The sequence below is a fragment of the Peromyscus maniculatus genome, chromosome 18 (assembly GCF_049852395.1).
Source record: "Peromyscus maniculatus bairdii isolate BWxNUB_F1_BW_parent chromosome 18, HU_Pman_BW_mat_3.1, whole genome shotgun sequence".
NCBI classification, from domain to species: Eukaryota; Metazoa; Chordata; class Mammalia; order Rodentia; family Cricetidae; genus Peromyscus; species Peromyscus maniculatus.
Window position 1 is genome coordinate 6,415,809 of NC_134869.1, and position 15,091 is coordinate 6,430,899.

Here is a 15,091-nt window from a genome sequence, read left to right on the forward strand (position 1 = left end):
AGACAAATAACCAAAGGAATGGAAACACATCAACTATGAACCAAAGGCTGAGGGGCCCCCAACTGGATCAGGCCCTCTAAATAGGAGAGACAGTCGATTGGCTTGATCTGTTTGGGAAGCATCTAGGCAGTGGTACCAGGTCCTCAGCTCATTGCATGAGTTAGCTGTTTGAAACCTAGGACTTATGCAGGGACGCTTGGCTCAATCTTGGAGGAGGGGACTGGACCTGCCTGGACTGAGTCTATCAGGTCGATCCCAGTCCTCGGGGGAGACCTTGATCTGGAGGAGGTGGGAATGGGGGGTGCGCTGGGGGGAAGGGGATGGGGGCAGGAAGGGAGAGAACAAGGGAATCTGTGGCTATTATGTAGAACTGAATAGTATTGTAAAATAAAAAAAATACTAAATAAAAAAATCAAGCAATGGATCTATTTTAAAATTAATAAGTAGACTTCTTTTCTTTCACAGCATAGAAGTAACTTTCCAGGAAATGTCTGGTTTGTCTTACTGGCTTCACACATAGAACCTGACATTTTGATGCCCACTCTAACATGTGGCTGAGTTCTTAGGAAAGATTCCTCCTCATAGTTGTATAGAGTGCGCATTTCAGGAAAGTGCTGTGGGTGACCCAAGTAGCCTCCTACTGACTGACCTGGGGCTGTTTTCACATAATATGCACTGTAATCCAGTCAAAAGTTGTTGGGTAATGACAATGGAGATTTCCATTTTCAAGTGCAATCAATGTCTTTTGTGTCAGAATCTGGGCAGGTTTAGTGAGGAGACTATGATGGGTCAACTTGGATCTATCAGGAGGCTTCATGTCCAGCCCTCTTCCATGGGCACTTGGTCTTGTGTGGTCAAACTCATTTGTGCAGAGGTTGTTATTTCTCTGCACAATCATTGAGTCTGTGATAAAAACTGTCCTAGGAGGGGAAATAATTTCAGGCCAGGGCAGAAAAGCCTGGCTGTGTCTAAGAGGCTTGTAGACAACAAGGAGGACCCACTACCTCTCCCTGTAGTACAAAAGGAGTTGCAACATTCCAGCCTCCTCCCTTCCCCTTCTGGGTTCAAGAGAGGTAGGTGTGTGTGTGTGTGTGTATTTGTGTTTTCTTTTGTGTAATTTTGTGGGTATGAAAATATGTGTTTGAGCCTCTATGTGTATGTTCACTCACTCACGGAACAATGGAACATCTTTAAGAATGGTGGAGACAGGGCGGGTCTGTAGTGGTTCCCGAGGCAGCGGCGGTGGCCAGCGAGCTCGGGGACACCGGGGAGGCACGGTGCGCAGGGGCGGAGGAGGGGAGCAGAGGGCACGAGCGCAGGGCTCCTGATGGCTCTCGTCACCCCTCGCGGCTAGGCCTTGGGAGCCATGGTGAACTCGGGCCTTTCCGGAGCCGCCGCCGCCGGCTCTCAGGAGTGAGGGGCACCGGCGAGGGACAAGGAGGCGGCGGCCCGAGCGGGGCCAGCGCCACCATGTCGGACACACGGCGGCGGGTGAAGGTCTATACCCTGAACGAAGACCGGCAGTGGGACGACCACGGCACCGGGCACGTGGCCTCCACCTATGTCGAAGAGCTCAAGGGGATGTCGCTGCTGGTGCGCGCCGAGTCCGAGGGATCTCTACTCTTGGAGTCAAAGATAAATCCAAATACTGCATATCAGAAACAGCAGGATACATTAATTGTTTGGTCAGAAGCTGAAAATTATGATCTGGCTCTAAGTTTTCAAGAAAAAGCTGGCTGTGATGAGATCTGGGAGAAAAATTGTCAAGTTCAAGGTAAGGACCCATCAGTAGAAGTCACACAGGACCTCATTGATGAATCAGAAGAAGAACGATTTTAAGAAATGCCAGAGACTAGTCATCTTATTGACCTGCCCACATGTGAACTCAGTAAACTTGAAGAGATTGCTGACTTAGTTACCTCAGTTCTTTCCTCACCTATCCGTAGGGAAAAGCTGGCTCTGGCCTTGGAAAATGAAGGCTATATCAAAAAACTACTGCAGCTGTTCCAAGCTTGTGAGGACCTAGAAAACACTGAAGGCTTACACCATCTGTATGAGATTATTAGAGGAATCTTATTCCTAAATAAGGCAACTCTTTTTGAGGTAATGTTTTCTGATGAGTGTATCATGGATGTCGTGGGATGCCTTGAATATGACCCTGCTTTGGCCCAACCAAAAAGGCATAGAGAATTCTTGACCAAAACTGCAAAGTTTAAGGAAGTTATACCAACAACAGACTCAGAACTAAGGTAAAAAATACATCAGAGTTACAGGGTACAGTACATTCAGGACATCATTTTGCCTACACCGTCTGTTTTTGAAGAGAATTTCCTTTCTACTCTTACATCTTTTATTTTCTTCAACAAAGTTGAAATAGTCAGCATGTTGCAGGAAGATGAGAAATTTTTGTCTGAAGTTTTTGCACAGTTAACAGATGAGGCTACAGACGATGATAAATGGCGTGAATTGGTTAATTTCTTCAAGGAATTTTGTGCATTTTCTCAGACATTACAACCTCAAAACAGGGATGATTTTTTTAAAACCTTGGCAAAATTGGGAATTCTTCCAGCTCTTGAAATTGTAATGGGCATGGATGACTTGCAGGTCAGATCAGCTGCTACAGATATATTTTCTTATCTGGTAGAGTTTAGTCCATCTATGGTCCGAGAATTTGTGATGCAAGAAGCCCAACAGAGCGATGATGATATACTTCTTATAAATGTGGTGATTGAATAAATGATCTGTGATACTGACCCTGAACTAGGAGGTGCAGTTCAGTTAATGGGAATTCTTCGTACTCTAATTGATGCAGAGAACATGTTGGCTACAACTAATAAAACTGAAAAAAGTGAGTTTTTAAATTTCTTCTACAACCATTGCATGCATGTCCTCACAGCTCCACTTTTGACCAATACGTCAGAAGACAAATCTGAGAAGGATAATATGCTTGGATCTAACAAAACCAATACAATTTGCCCTGATAATTATCAAACAGCAAAGCTACTTGCCTTAATTTTAGAGTTACTCACATTTTGTGTGGAACATCACACATACCACATAAAAAACTATATCATGAACAAGGACTTGCTAAGAAGAGTTTTGGTGTTGATGAATTCAAAGCACACTTTCTTGGCCTTGTGTGCTCTTCGCTTTATGAGGCGGATAATTGACCTTAAGGATGAATTTTATAATCGTTACATCACCAAAGGAAATCTTTTTGAACCAGTTATAAATGCCCTTTTGGATAACGGAACTAGGTACAATCTCTTAAATTCAGCTGTTATTGAATTGTTTGAATTTATAAGAGTGGAAGATATCAAGTCTCTTACTGCACATATAGTCGAAAACTTTTATAAAGCACTTGAATCGATTGAATATATTCAGACATTCAAAGGATTGAAGACTAAGTATGAACAAGAAAAAGACAGACAAAATCAGAAATTGAACAGTGTACCATCTATATTGTGTAGTAACCGATTTCGCAGAGATGCAAAAGCCTTGGAAGATGATGAAGAAATGTGGTTTAATGAGGATGATGATGAAGAAGGAAAGGCAGTTGTGACACCAATCGAAAAATCTAAGACTGAAGATGATTTTCCAGATAGCTATGAAAAATTTATGGAGACTAAAAAAGCAAAAGAAAGTGAAGACAAGGAAAACCTTCCCAAAAGGACATCTTCTGGTGGCTTCAGATTTACTTTCTCCCATTCCCCCAGTGCTGCTAATGGAGCAAACAGCACAAACAATAAGTCTGTGGTGGCTCAGACAACACCGGCAAGTTCTAATGGGTCCTCTTCCAAAACTACAAACTTGGCTGCATCAGTAACAGCCACTAAGGGGAGTTTGATTGGCTTAGTGGACTATCCAGATGATGAAGAGGAAGATGAGGAAGAAGAATCATCCTCCAGGAAAAGACCTCGACTTGGCTCATAGAATACTTGCTGGGAGACTCCCAACACATGGTCTTACTAAAACGCTGCAGCTGCTCACTGAGCTCAAGTCTGACTCGGAAAGCTTTCTCATGGAACTCAACACACACACGGAGTAGCAGAGACTCAGTTATCAGATAGGAAAATGTAGTTGTTTAAGAAAAACCAGGCTCCCCGAGAACTTAATTGTTTCCTACTGATTAACGGTTTGCCTTTTGGGCTGTCCGAAATCAGAAGAGGAAGAAGAAGAAGGAATGATTGTTGGAGCCTGGGTGAAAGCTTCCCAGCGAGGAAAGTCTCAGGTTTGGGGGAGGAAGGGTTAAGGAAGGGTTGTTAATGCAGGGTTGCTTCAGGGGGTCCAACCTATAGAACATCGTGAGACTTCAGTACCCAATAACATTGCTTGTATAATGGTGCTGGCCATGTTGTTGTTTTAATCAGCTGCCTCTTTTTGAAAGAACTTTTTTATGTAAGACAAATTGAGCTGTAATTTGAAATGAAGTTACGTTGTTGGGACCATTTCTTTAAAGATTTCACAGAAGTCAGCCTTTGGTGTTTGACAGGACATATACCCTAGGTAACAGCACATACCAATTTCTTTACACCAGAGACTTCTAGTACATTCAAAAAACAAAAAACCAAGCTGGGTTCCAAATGGATAGTTTTCTTAATAGAACTTTCAAAGTCAGCACTTTAGAGGTAACAGCGGTATTCTGAAATGGTCCTCCTGAAAACTCAGGAGTAGCTAGAAGAGGGTGTTCCCAGTACTCCCCCAGTACAGACTTTCTGCTTTCTCAGTAAAATTAGGTCTGGGTCTTCTGGGGCTGCTGACAAATTTATAGAGACCAATAAAGAATGGTGCTGAATTAAGTGGCATTTACTATCCAGAAGCCATTTTATCCTAGAGTCACGCAGCATAGCATGGGAAATTTTTCCACAGACAAGGGTGTAACATGAAAGCTGCTTTTTTAAGAGAGTAAAAAGCACATTCCATGTACATAAATGAATTTAAAATAATTGAGGCAAACTATTGAGAGCTTTTATTTTTAGAACAGCAAGTTAATTGTAAATATTTTAATGTTAGTTTGCTCATCTGTGATCTGAGATCATTGCTGAGATGAGAAAAATGACCCCAAACAACAATTTAATGCATTGGGAAAAATAAAAATAAAAATTCCAGCTCCAGTCTTTCAATCAGCTCTGTAATGTGTTGTGGGTCCATTTTTCCTGGAATAGCTTAAAAGCAGTTTCCTGTGTTGGAGATTTTGGAGTTAATTTTAATTTTGGCTATTGTTTGGAAAAGATGGGCTGTCTGTGTAGATATGAAGTATAGTTTTTCCATAAAACAGATGTTTATTTTGTATTAAAAATACCACTGTACTTGTTTTACACCATTTGTATACATGTGATGATATTGATGTAAAATTTGAGAATTAAAATATGACTCTGTAATTAAAAAAAAAAAAGGGAATGGTGGAGACAGATTTGAATGAGAAAGTACTGTGCCTAATCTGGTTAGTACCACTTTGCATCAGTCAAAGAACAGGTGGTGTTGTCCATCATTCTGCATGTCCACACAGCTAACTACAACAAAACACAGAAAACTGATGAAGGCTAAAAGGTTTACAGGTATTTTCAGGTTTTTCAGGTAGAGGCAGAATTATTTATCTGCAAAGAAATCCTCAGGATAAAAACAAAGTAATAGGGTCCATAAAGGTGAGAAAGAGGCTACTGAGAAGAGGAAAGGCTGCCTGAGGGTTTGTGTCCTTCTCTGCTCTGGGCGAATGTTGGCTGACCACTGATGACTTCCCTGCATCCTGTTTTGTTTTTCTCCTCATTGTCTGCTGCCATTTTCCTTTCACCTTTGCCTAACCTTGGTTCAGCTAACCTTGTCCTTGGAGCTTGGCCTGGACTTTATTCCCTGAGGAATTCTGCACTGCAGAGGTGCTTGTGACTGCATCTCAGCCCAGCAGAAGTCCCACAGCTATGCTGAGGAGTGAGAAGAGGCTGTCTCAGTGCACCCTTTAGGCTCATCACACTCTAAAGCACCCACTCCATGTTGTGTCTGCAGCACTCAGAAACTGCTTTTATTCCAAACTTCTTCATACTGAGTTAAAATCGGCCTGATGGAAGGTTGGGAGAAATGAGAACTATCAGATATTAGTAGGAGTGTAAGATGTTGTAGCCCTGTGAGAAGCTCTTTAAAATTTTTCAGAATTTGGAATGCAGACTCCAAGTGGACCATTGATTCCAGAATGTAAAGTAGGTGTCCACAAAGAAGAGAGGACAACAGGGTTACAGCAGGACTCATCAGAACACCCCCAACTAGAAACTACTCAGATGCACATCCTTGATGAGTGCAAACATACAATGTGGTCCATGGAATATAGTTAAACATGGAATAATACATGCAATCCTTTCGCTGAGTTAGTCAACCTTCTGTTACTCAAAGAAATGCCTGACACAGTCATCTTACTTGGAGGAAAGGTTAATATAGACTCCTGAGTTTAGAGATTTTCTAGCTTCTGAGCATGGTGCTTTGGGCCTAAATTGAGGCAACCTGTGCTTTAGAGAGCTTCTTTAGGAGGAAGCTGCTCTCCCTGGAGGCACTGGGAAGCATTGAGTGAGAGCAAGGGGCTAGCCCATTGCCATCCAGTGGTCCTGTGCTGGGGAACTAAGCCTTCAATTCACAGACTGGAGAACTTGCTAGGAGAGCTTGGATTACTGGTAAAGGATCCCTGGGGTTCAGCTGTCTGTGTACAGGTTTACAAAGCAAGCATTACATTGACTTATCTGCATACTGAATTCTTCTCCCAGATCACCAGGCATGCATGTGTTATACAGACACACAGGCAGGCAACACCTGCAGATATAAAGTAAAAAAAAATGAAAAATTATCTAAACAGCGTAAAAGTACAGAATCTTTTCCACATCACTGTGTTCAGAGGATCTTGCCTTTTCCTTTCTCTCTGCTGGAATGTGGGTAGAGAGGCTGTGGGTTAATGAAAGGTCACTTTCTTCTTCATAGTATCCCAGGTGATCTCATATTACATCAGTGTTATCTGGTAAAGCAAACATGGAGACAATGTAGTGTGCTTGTATGTGTGCATCCATGTACATGTGTGTGTTCAACAGTGTGTGTGTGTATGTGTCTGTATGTGTATGTGCATGTGTCTATATGTCCAGGGGTACAGACAACCCTCTCCTAAAAACACAATATTCTAATGAACAGGAACATCAAAGACTTGAGGAAGTTCTTCAGTCCCTGATGAAGCAGAAGGAGCTGCTCACCCGGCAAAGGGACTTGGCAGCAAAGCTGCAGCATCACTTCACTGTGTCCCAGATGAAGTAGGAGCCCAGGCTTCCAGAAGCAGGGGATCTAAGTGGCTCCACTGTACCTGGATCTCTGTCCTCTTGAGTTTCTGTTCAATTGGTAAAGCTCCTAACCACAGCCAGTGAATGAACACCTCAGAGTGTAATTGCTGTCTCAATCAACAGGAACTTCCGGCTAGGAAGCAATATGCTTTCTCCTTGGTCTTATGGGGATTGTGTCCCCTTCTTCCCTTCTGAGAACTCTAGTATGCTCTGAGTATCTCAAATATAATGTTTGATCTCCCCACAAATATTCCCATGGTAGCCATAAACCTAGAAGGGGAATCATCAATCATGAAAGAAAGTGTGTCCTCCTGCAACTTTATTTTCCATCAGGAACATCACATTTAGAGATGAGTGTCTACCCTTTGGCAGATTTGATTACAGCACACTCCTGCTGATTGCAGGCTCTCTGCAGTGTTTATCAGTTTCTCATGAGAAGATTTACTCTGGTCATGAACAGAGTAGGAGTTGACAAGTTAATCCCATGCAGGGGTCTGAGCTGTAGGATTAATCAGAGCTTTCTCTGCATTGCTGTGTAGGCTCCACTAGAGGGCAGGCATAGAGTTTTCCAGGAGGTTCACATTCACCTGGTATATAATCAAGGCCAGCAACATTTGTCCTGACCTGTCCCTCAGACTTTGTCAAACTGATATTTCTCCAAAATGATGTCTTTGGACTGTTGGGGAAATATGCTGTTTCTTCTAATCCAGCACACTGTGTATTTTCCAGTTCAACTTCTAGCAGATTTTAAAAGCTGAGAAAAAAAAAATCCTGCCCAGGTGCTCTCTGACCCTTTTCCCTTGGGGAAGGAGGGAATGAGCTCAGCTGAAAGGTAATGCTCGATTGTCTAGCTGAGTAGATCTCGTGAGGGCTCAAAAGCTGACATGGCAGGTATCCACCAGGGTTGTGCCCCAGCTGCCTTTCTCCCCTAGGTTTGAAAACCTCCAGCAGGAACTGAAGCAGACCACAGCCCAGGATGAGAGCCTCCTGCAGATGGAGCTGCTGAAGCAGAAACAGTATGTCTCAGGCAAGTAAGCCACCATTGAGCCCCATCCCCAGCAGCCAGGGTGTTCATGGGGTGTGTTCCCTTCCTTAACTTTTGTTTACTAGGGATGAATAGGCCCTGATTTTCTTGCCATGTGCACAGCAAAACTGTTTCTGAATCATATTTTCTTTTTTGATTTTCCCTGACAGTACCTGTTAAGGAGACTAGGAAGGCTGGAAGAAGCCAAAGACACCTTGAAGGCATGACATTCTACACTCCAGGTTCAAGGCCTCCTCAGAAAATGCCACCTCTTTTCAGCTTTGAACTCACTAGTGAGGCTAATATCAACCTACCATGAGGCAGTCCAGCCACAATCAGATCCACATCTGTTGGCTCACTATCCCCAGATAAAAGTTTGTGTAAAAATAAGTCTAATATACAGAGAACACAACACAAATTACTAAGAACCCTGACTCCATATGTGATGGAAATTTGACAAGGAATACGGTGTCAATGTCACACTGCATTCCAGACAGACCACACCAAAAGCATAAGATTCTCTCTAGTGCAGTTTTCAAGCTGAAGCCATGCCATGGGCAAGTGTTGCTGAAGATAATTCACTACAGAGAATACGCCAGTTCCTCACCTCTTTTGCTCTTCCATAATGAAATTCCAAAGGAAACTGAAATTTTCCTTTTTTTTTTTTGGTTTATATCTTAGGATATTTATGCTTTGGTTTTTGGTTTTCTTCATTTTTGTTTAAGGTTGTGATAAATTTTGTTATACTTTTCTTCTTGTCATTGGTTTAATAGTTTGCTAAGGCTATCAACTGTATATAATGACTGCTGTTTTGAAAACTCCCATTGAGTAAAATGAATGTATTTTATGAATAAAATAAATTTCAAACTTTTCACTCTAAAACTCCTCTTTAGTCAGATGAGGTTTCACATGCCTGCAAACCCAGAAATCACAGGCTTGGATGTATCTCAGTCAGTTCCTGGAATCTTGGGCTGCACACAGATTTCCCAGCCATGGGCCTCGGGGCTACACAAGGGGTTGGCGACTTGGATGTTGGTGAATAGCCTACCTCATGGATACCCACTACATAATAGAAAAATTAGACATATTATATCCTTGAGATCATATATTTAGCTACCAGTAAAATGTTGCACACTGTACATACATGTTCACGGAACTTCATGTAGACCAAATTAAAGGGAACACAAGTATATTGTTCCAGGCCTCTCAGGAAATGAGAACGCTCATTAAACTTGTATAAAGGAAATCAGGAAGTAAAAAAGCAATCTGCCTCTGGTTTTCTTGAAATATATCATGAGTGATAAGTGAACAGCAGAGCTGATTTCCTGCAAGACAATTTAGGATATTTTGTGGCGCTTTTGTTTATACTTATGGGTGTTTTGCCACCACATACATGCAATTCCCACAGAGGCCAGGTGAGGGGAGATTCCACCTGCATTTTAAGTTAAAAAGGTTTGTTAGCTGTCTGTCCTGTGATTCTTCTGAGACAGGAATAAATGTTCTTAATGGATGAGCCATCTCCACAGTCCCTGCATTGACTCTTGTCCTCCCAGCCATGTGTGCTGTATTAGGTGGATTGGATCACTCCCCACCAAAGACTGAAGTTTATTGAAAACTGTAGGGACAGGCATGCTAATTGTCTTAGACTGCCACACATCCATTTCAGGGCTCTCATAGGTTCAGGATCCTGCCCAAGTTTCACTGACTGTGAGAATGGAACAGATTTGCTAGATCTCTTCTAGGTTGACAACACCTATTAAGCCTGTCTGATGAAATACAGAATTGAGAAGACCCTCCTGGGGGTGGAGGTAGGATGAGGAATCCCTCTTGATGGTCCAGAAAAGCAATGATGGGAGGAACCTCATGACTAGAGGGAGTGGATAGAGTTTGCGTCAGGGGCACATGTCTCTGGTGCAGAGTGATTCTGGGCAAAACTAAAAAAGGAGAGAAGTGGTTGAAGCTGCTCTGTTACCACAGCAGATCTCAGATTATATTGAGAAAGTTCTTCCAGAGACTGATTTACCCTGGTGAAGCTCCTCTAGAATAGATCTGACTCCTGAGACTGACAGTGAGGCAGAGATTTAATGTGTAAAGAAAGTTATCCCCTGGGTCTCCAGACTGGAGCTGTCACAACAAGGGTAAAAAAAAAACCTATTGTCCTCTGATCTTCCTGTGTGTGTGGGAGGGGGGTGCCAGGTCTTACAATATAATGTCTGAGGCTAAGACATCTGGTTTTTAATTCCTCACTTAAGCTAGAATCTCTCCATCTCATGTAATTACTCATTTAATTAATTACTGTGTGTTCCATTTGAGAAATTTCAGACTTGTGTTATTTTACTTTCTTGCCCAGAAAGTATAGAAACCTAGTAGGCCAGCATCAAATCATCACCTAAAACACAGGTTAAGGGAATGTGACCATGTGGAATTCATAACTGAGATAAGGCTGTTGTGAGACCCAAACTACTCTAAAAGTTCTCTACCTGGCTGGTGCATTGGTCATGGTTCCATTGGTCTAACACCTTATTGAATGAATTTCTATATATACAGAAGGCTATTGTTTAGAATGACTTAGAGGCTGTGCTCCAGCTATTTGAACATTGACTGGCTATGATGACAAAGTCCAAGAATCCAGCAGTTTCTCAGTCCACTACACTTGATGTATCACCCATCAGTAGTATAGTCTGGAATCCCAAAGAAGTTGGCTCCAATGCCAGTCATGGAATGAACTTGTTAGAAAGGTGATACCAAGCAGTTAAAGAGCAAAAGCTCCCTTCTTCCATTTCTTTACATGGGCTTCCAGCACAAGGCCTGGCTGATTACAGGTGCAGTTTTTGTGCTCAAAACATCTGAGGTAAAGATGTTTCTTTCTCCATCAATATCTAGGTTAAGGGAATGTCTTCCTTATGAAAAGATCTGATTACATGTGTATCTTCTGTCTTCAAATTAAGCAAGAATACCTCACAGGTGTGCCCCTCCATATTTGGGTTTTGCTTAATTGCAGATGTAGTAAATTTCACAACCAAAAAGAGCCATCACAACTTCACCCCATGTCAACTTGACACACAATTATATCTTTTTATGTCATGATTAATTTCCAAATGTAAAACAATAACCAGTTCATAATAATGCCTAAACATGATATAATAATTCCAAGTACAAGGTAAACATATTATGTATTAGACCAGCTCAAAATTATGCCTAGCATGATTTAACTATCCCTGTACAACTGCAAGCACATTATAAAGTTAGAGTAAGTAGCAATGTCCCTTGAGGGACACTTTTAGTATCTCAAATTTAAAATGATAAACATCAATATTGTCCCTTCTTTTGTAATGAATGTTTTTTTTTTTGGTTTTTTTTATAGCTTGATTTTTCATGGATGTGTTTAGGTTCTTTGGGTTGAATTTTCCCTTCTAGTGCTTTCTGTAGGGCTGGGTTTATGGACAGGTATTGATTAAATCTGGTTTTATCCTGGAATATTTTGTTTACTCCGCCTATGGTGATTGAGAGTTTTGCTGGGTATAATAGTCTGGGTTCGCATCCGTGCTCTCTTAGTGTCTGCATAAGATTTGTCCATGATCTTCTAGCTTTCATAGTCTCCATTGAGAAGTCTGGTGTTATTCTGATGGGTTTGCCTTTATATGTTACTTGGTCTTTTTCCTTTGCGGCTCTTAATATTTTTTCTTTGTTCTGTGTGTTTAGTGTTTTGATTACAATGTGGCGAGGGGACTTTTTTTTGGATCCAGCCTAATCGGTGTTCTGTAAGCTTCTTGTATCTTCATAGGTATTTCTTTCTTTAGGTTAGGAAAGTTTTCTTCTATGATTTTGTTGAATATATTTTCTGTGCCTTTGAGTTGGTATTCTTCTCCTTCTTCTATCCCTATTATTCTTAGGTTTGGTCTTTTCATGGTGTCCCAAATTTCCTGGAAGTTTTGTGTTAGGACTTTTTTGTCTTTAGTGTTTTCTTTGACTGACAAAACTATTTTCTCTATTGTGTCTTCAGTGTCAGAGATTCTCTGCTCCATCTCTTGCAATCAGTTGGTTATGCTTGTTTCTGTAGTTCCTGTTCATTTAGTCAGGATTTCTATTTCCAGCATTCCTTCAGCATGTGCAATTCCCACTCCTCCTAATTTGTTCATTGACTTCCATATGAGCAGAATGTGAAAATGGCATGGTGTGTATTGTATGTTCATTCTCTCTCTATCATATGTATGTATATAAGTGTTTCCCTTATTCTAAATAAGTAAATAGATAGATGTTATTATTTTAAATTCCGATCAGATTTCCATACATTATTCATATGAAATAATTTTTTAAAATAATGAAAAAATCAATGCAGCTCACAACTGTTTGTAACTCTAGTTCCAGAGGATTTGACACCCTCACACAGGCATACATGAAACCAAAACACCAATGCATTTAAATTAGTGAATAAAAATTTAAATTTTTGTAGGAGCTAGTGGGGTCAGGAGCCCCACAAGCATGCCACAGAACTAAATAACCTAGGTTCATAGTGACTCAGAGCCTGAACCACCAACCAGGGAGCATCATGGGACTCACCTGCATATATTTTTCAGTTGTATAACTTGGTCTTCTTGTGAGACTCCTAGCAGTGGGAGCAGGGCTTGTCTCTATTGACTGCTTTTGGGACCCATCATCCTTCTGAATTGCTATATCCAGCCTTAATAGAAGAAGTCATGCCTAGTCCTACCACAACTTGATATGACATGGCAGGCAGATATTCATAGGAGGCCTGCACATTTCTGAAGAGAAGAAAGAGAAGGAGGAATGGATGTGGATCAGGAAGAGTGGAGGTGGGTAGAGGGTTGAAAGGAGAGGATGGAGGTGAAATTTTGGTTAGGATGTAAAAACAAAAATAAATAAATAAAATCATTCATTCTAAAAGAAGGGAGAATATTGATGTTTATCATATTTAAATTTGGGATACAAAAAATTTCCCTCAAGGGACATTACCACTTATTCTAACTTTTTATTGTGTTTGTATTTGTACAGGGATAGTTAAATCATGCTAGGCATAATTTTGAGCTGGTCTAATACATAATATGTTTGCCTTGTACTTGGAATAATTATATCATGTTTAGGCATTATTATGACCTGGTTATTGTTTTACATTTAGAAATTAATCATGATATAAAAAGATATAATTGTGTGTCAAGTTGACATGGGGTGAAGTTGTGATAGCTATTTTTAGTTGTCAATTTTATTACATCTGGATTAACTAAGACCCCAATATGGAGGGGCACACCTGTGAGGTATATTTGCTTAATTTGAAGACAGAAGATCCACACAGAATCCAGCTCTTTGTGGTTGGAAGACATTAATCCGGATGTTAATGAGGAAAGTAACATCTTTAACTCAGATGTTTTGAGCCAAAACCTCATCTGTAACCTTAGCCAGGCCTTGTGCTGGTAGCCCATATACAGAAATGGAGGAAGGGAGCTTTGACTCTTTAGCTGCTTGCTCTCACCTTGCTAGCAAGTCCACTCCTTCACTGGCATTGGAGCCATCTTCTTTGGGATTCCAGACTATACTGCTGATGGGCTGAGATATCAAGCATTGTGGACTGAGCAACTACTAGATTCTTGGACTTTGCCATCATAGCCAGCCAAGGTTCAATTAGCTGGACCTCAGCCTCTAAGTCATTCTAAAAAATAGGCTTTTGTATATATAGAAATGCATTCTATAAGTTGTTACCCCATAGAACCCTGACCAATACACCAGACAGAGATAAAACTTTTAGAGTAGTTTGGTCCTCACAGCAACATTATGTCAGTTATGAATTGTACAGAATCACTGGGCAAGAAAGTAAAATAACACAAGTCTGAAATTTCTCCAATGGAACACACACTAACCTAATTAAATGAGTAATTATATGAGATGGAGAGATTCGAGCTTAAGTGAAGAATGAAAAACCAGGTGTCTTAGCTTATGTGGGCCAAGACATGGCATCACACACACACACACACACACACACACACACACACACACACGTCCTCACACATTAAGATCAGTAGACAGTAGGTACTTTTTGCTCTTGATAGTGATAGTTCTAGCTTGGAGGCACAAGGAATTACTTTCTTTACACATTAAATCTCTGCCTCACTCTAGTCTCAGAAATCAGATCTATCCCAGAGTAGCTTCACAAGAGTAAATCAGTCATCTTGAAGAATTTTCTCAATATAATCATGATCTGCTGTGGTAAAAGAGCAGCTTCAACCACTTCTCTCCTTTTTTAGTTTTGCCCAGAATCACTCTGCACCAGAGACACGTGCCCCTGACGCAAACTCTATCCACTCCCTCTAGTCATGAGGTTCCTCCCATCATTGCTTTTCTGGACCATCAAGAGGGATTCCTCACCCTACCTCCACACCCAGGAGGGTCTTCTCAATTCTGCATTTCATCAGACAGGCTTAATAGGTGCTGTCAACATAGAAGAGATCCAGCAAATCTGTTCCATTCTCACAGTCAGTGAGACTTGGGCAGGATCCTGAACCTATGAGTGCCCTGAATGGATGTGTGGCAGCCTAAGACAATTAGCATGCCTGTCCCTACAGTTTTCAATAAACTTCAGTCTTTGGTGGGGAGTGATCCAATCCACCTAATACAGCACACAGGGCTGGGAGAACAAGAGTCAATGCAGGGACTGGGGAGATGGCTCATCCATTAAGAGCATTTATTGCTGTCTCAGAAGACCCACAGGACAGCTAACAAACCCCTTTACTTAAATTCCACGTGGACTCTG

General features: G+C 41.3%; 2 protein-coding genes and 2 pseudogenes across 6 annotated transcripts in view; 3 read left to right on the forward strand and 1 right to left on the reverse strand.

The window, feature by feature from the left end:
• Positions 1-9,202, forward strand: part of LOC143269271 (disks large homolog 5-like) — a 35,373-nt gene extending 26,171 nt beyond the window's left edge. The window contains exons 5-7 of the mRNA XM_076554383.1: positions 7,162-7,277; positions 8,237-8,331; positions 8,513-9,202. The gene's annotated coding sequence lies outside the window, so the exon portion shown is untranslated. The remainder of the gene's footprint in view (positions 1-7,161; positions 7,278-8,236; positions 8,332-8,512) is intronic.
• LOC143269256 (disks large homolog 5-like) overlaps positions 1-15,091 on the reverse strand; it is a 340,382-nt gene that overhangs the window by 74,033 nt on the left and 251,258 nt on the right. The gene's annotated exons all lie outside the window — the stretch shown is intronic.
• LOC143269277 (serine/threonine-protein phosphatase 4 regulatory subunit 3B pseudogene) lies at positions 1,456-5,395 on the forward strand (annotated as a pseudogene). Its single transcript, XR_013045682.1, has one exon. The product of XR_013045682.1 is annotated as a serine/threonine-protein phosphatase 4 regulatory subunit 3B pseudogene (transcript).
• On the forward strand, positions 2,737-5,395 carry LOC143269254 (serine/threonine-protein phosphatase 4 regulatory subunit 3B pseudogene; annotated as a pseudogene). The gene has a single exon (XR_013045669.1). The product of XR_013045669.1 is annotated as a serine/threonine-protein phosphatase 4 regulatory subunit 3B pseudogene (transcript).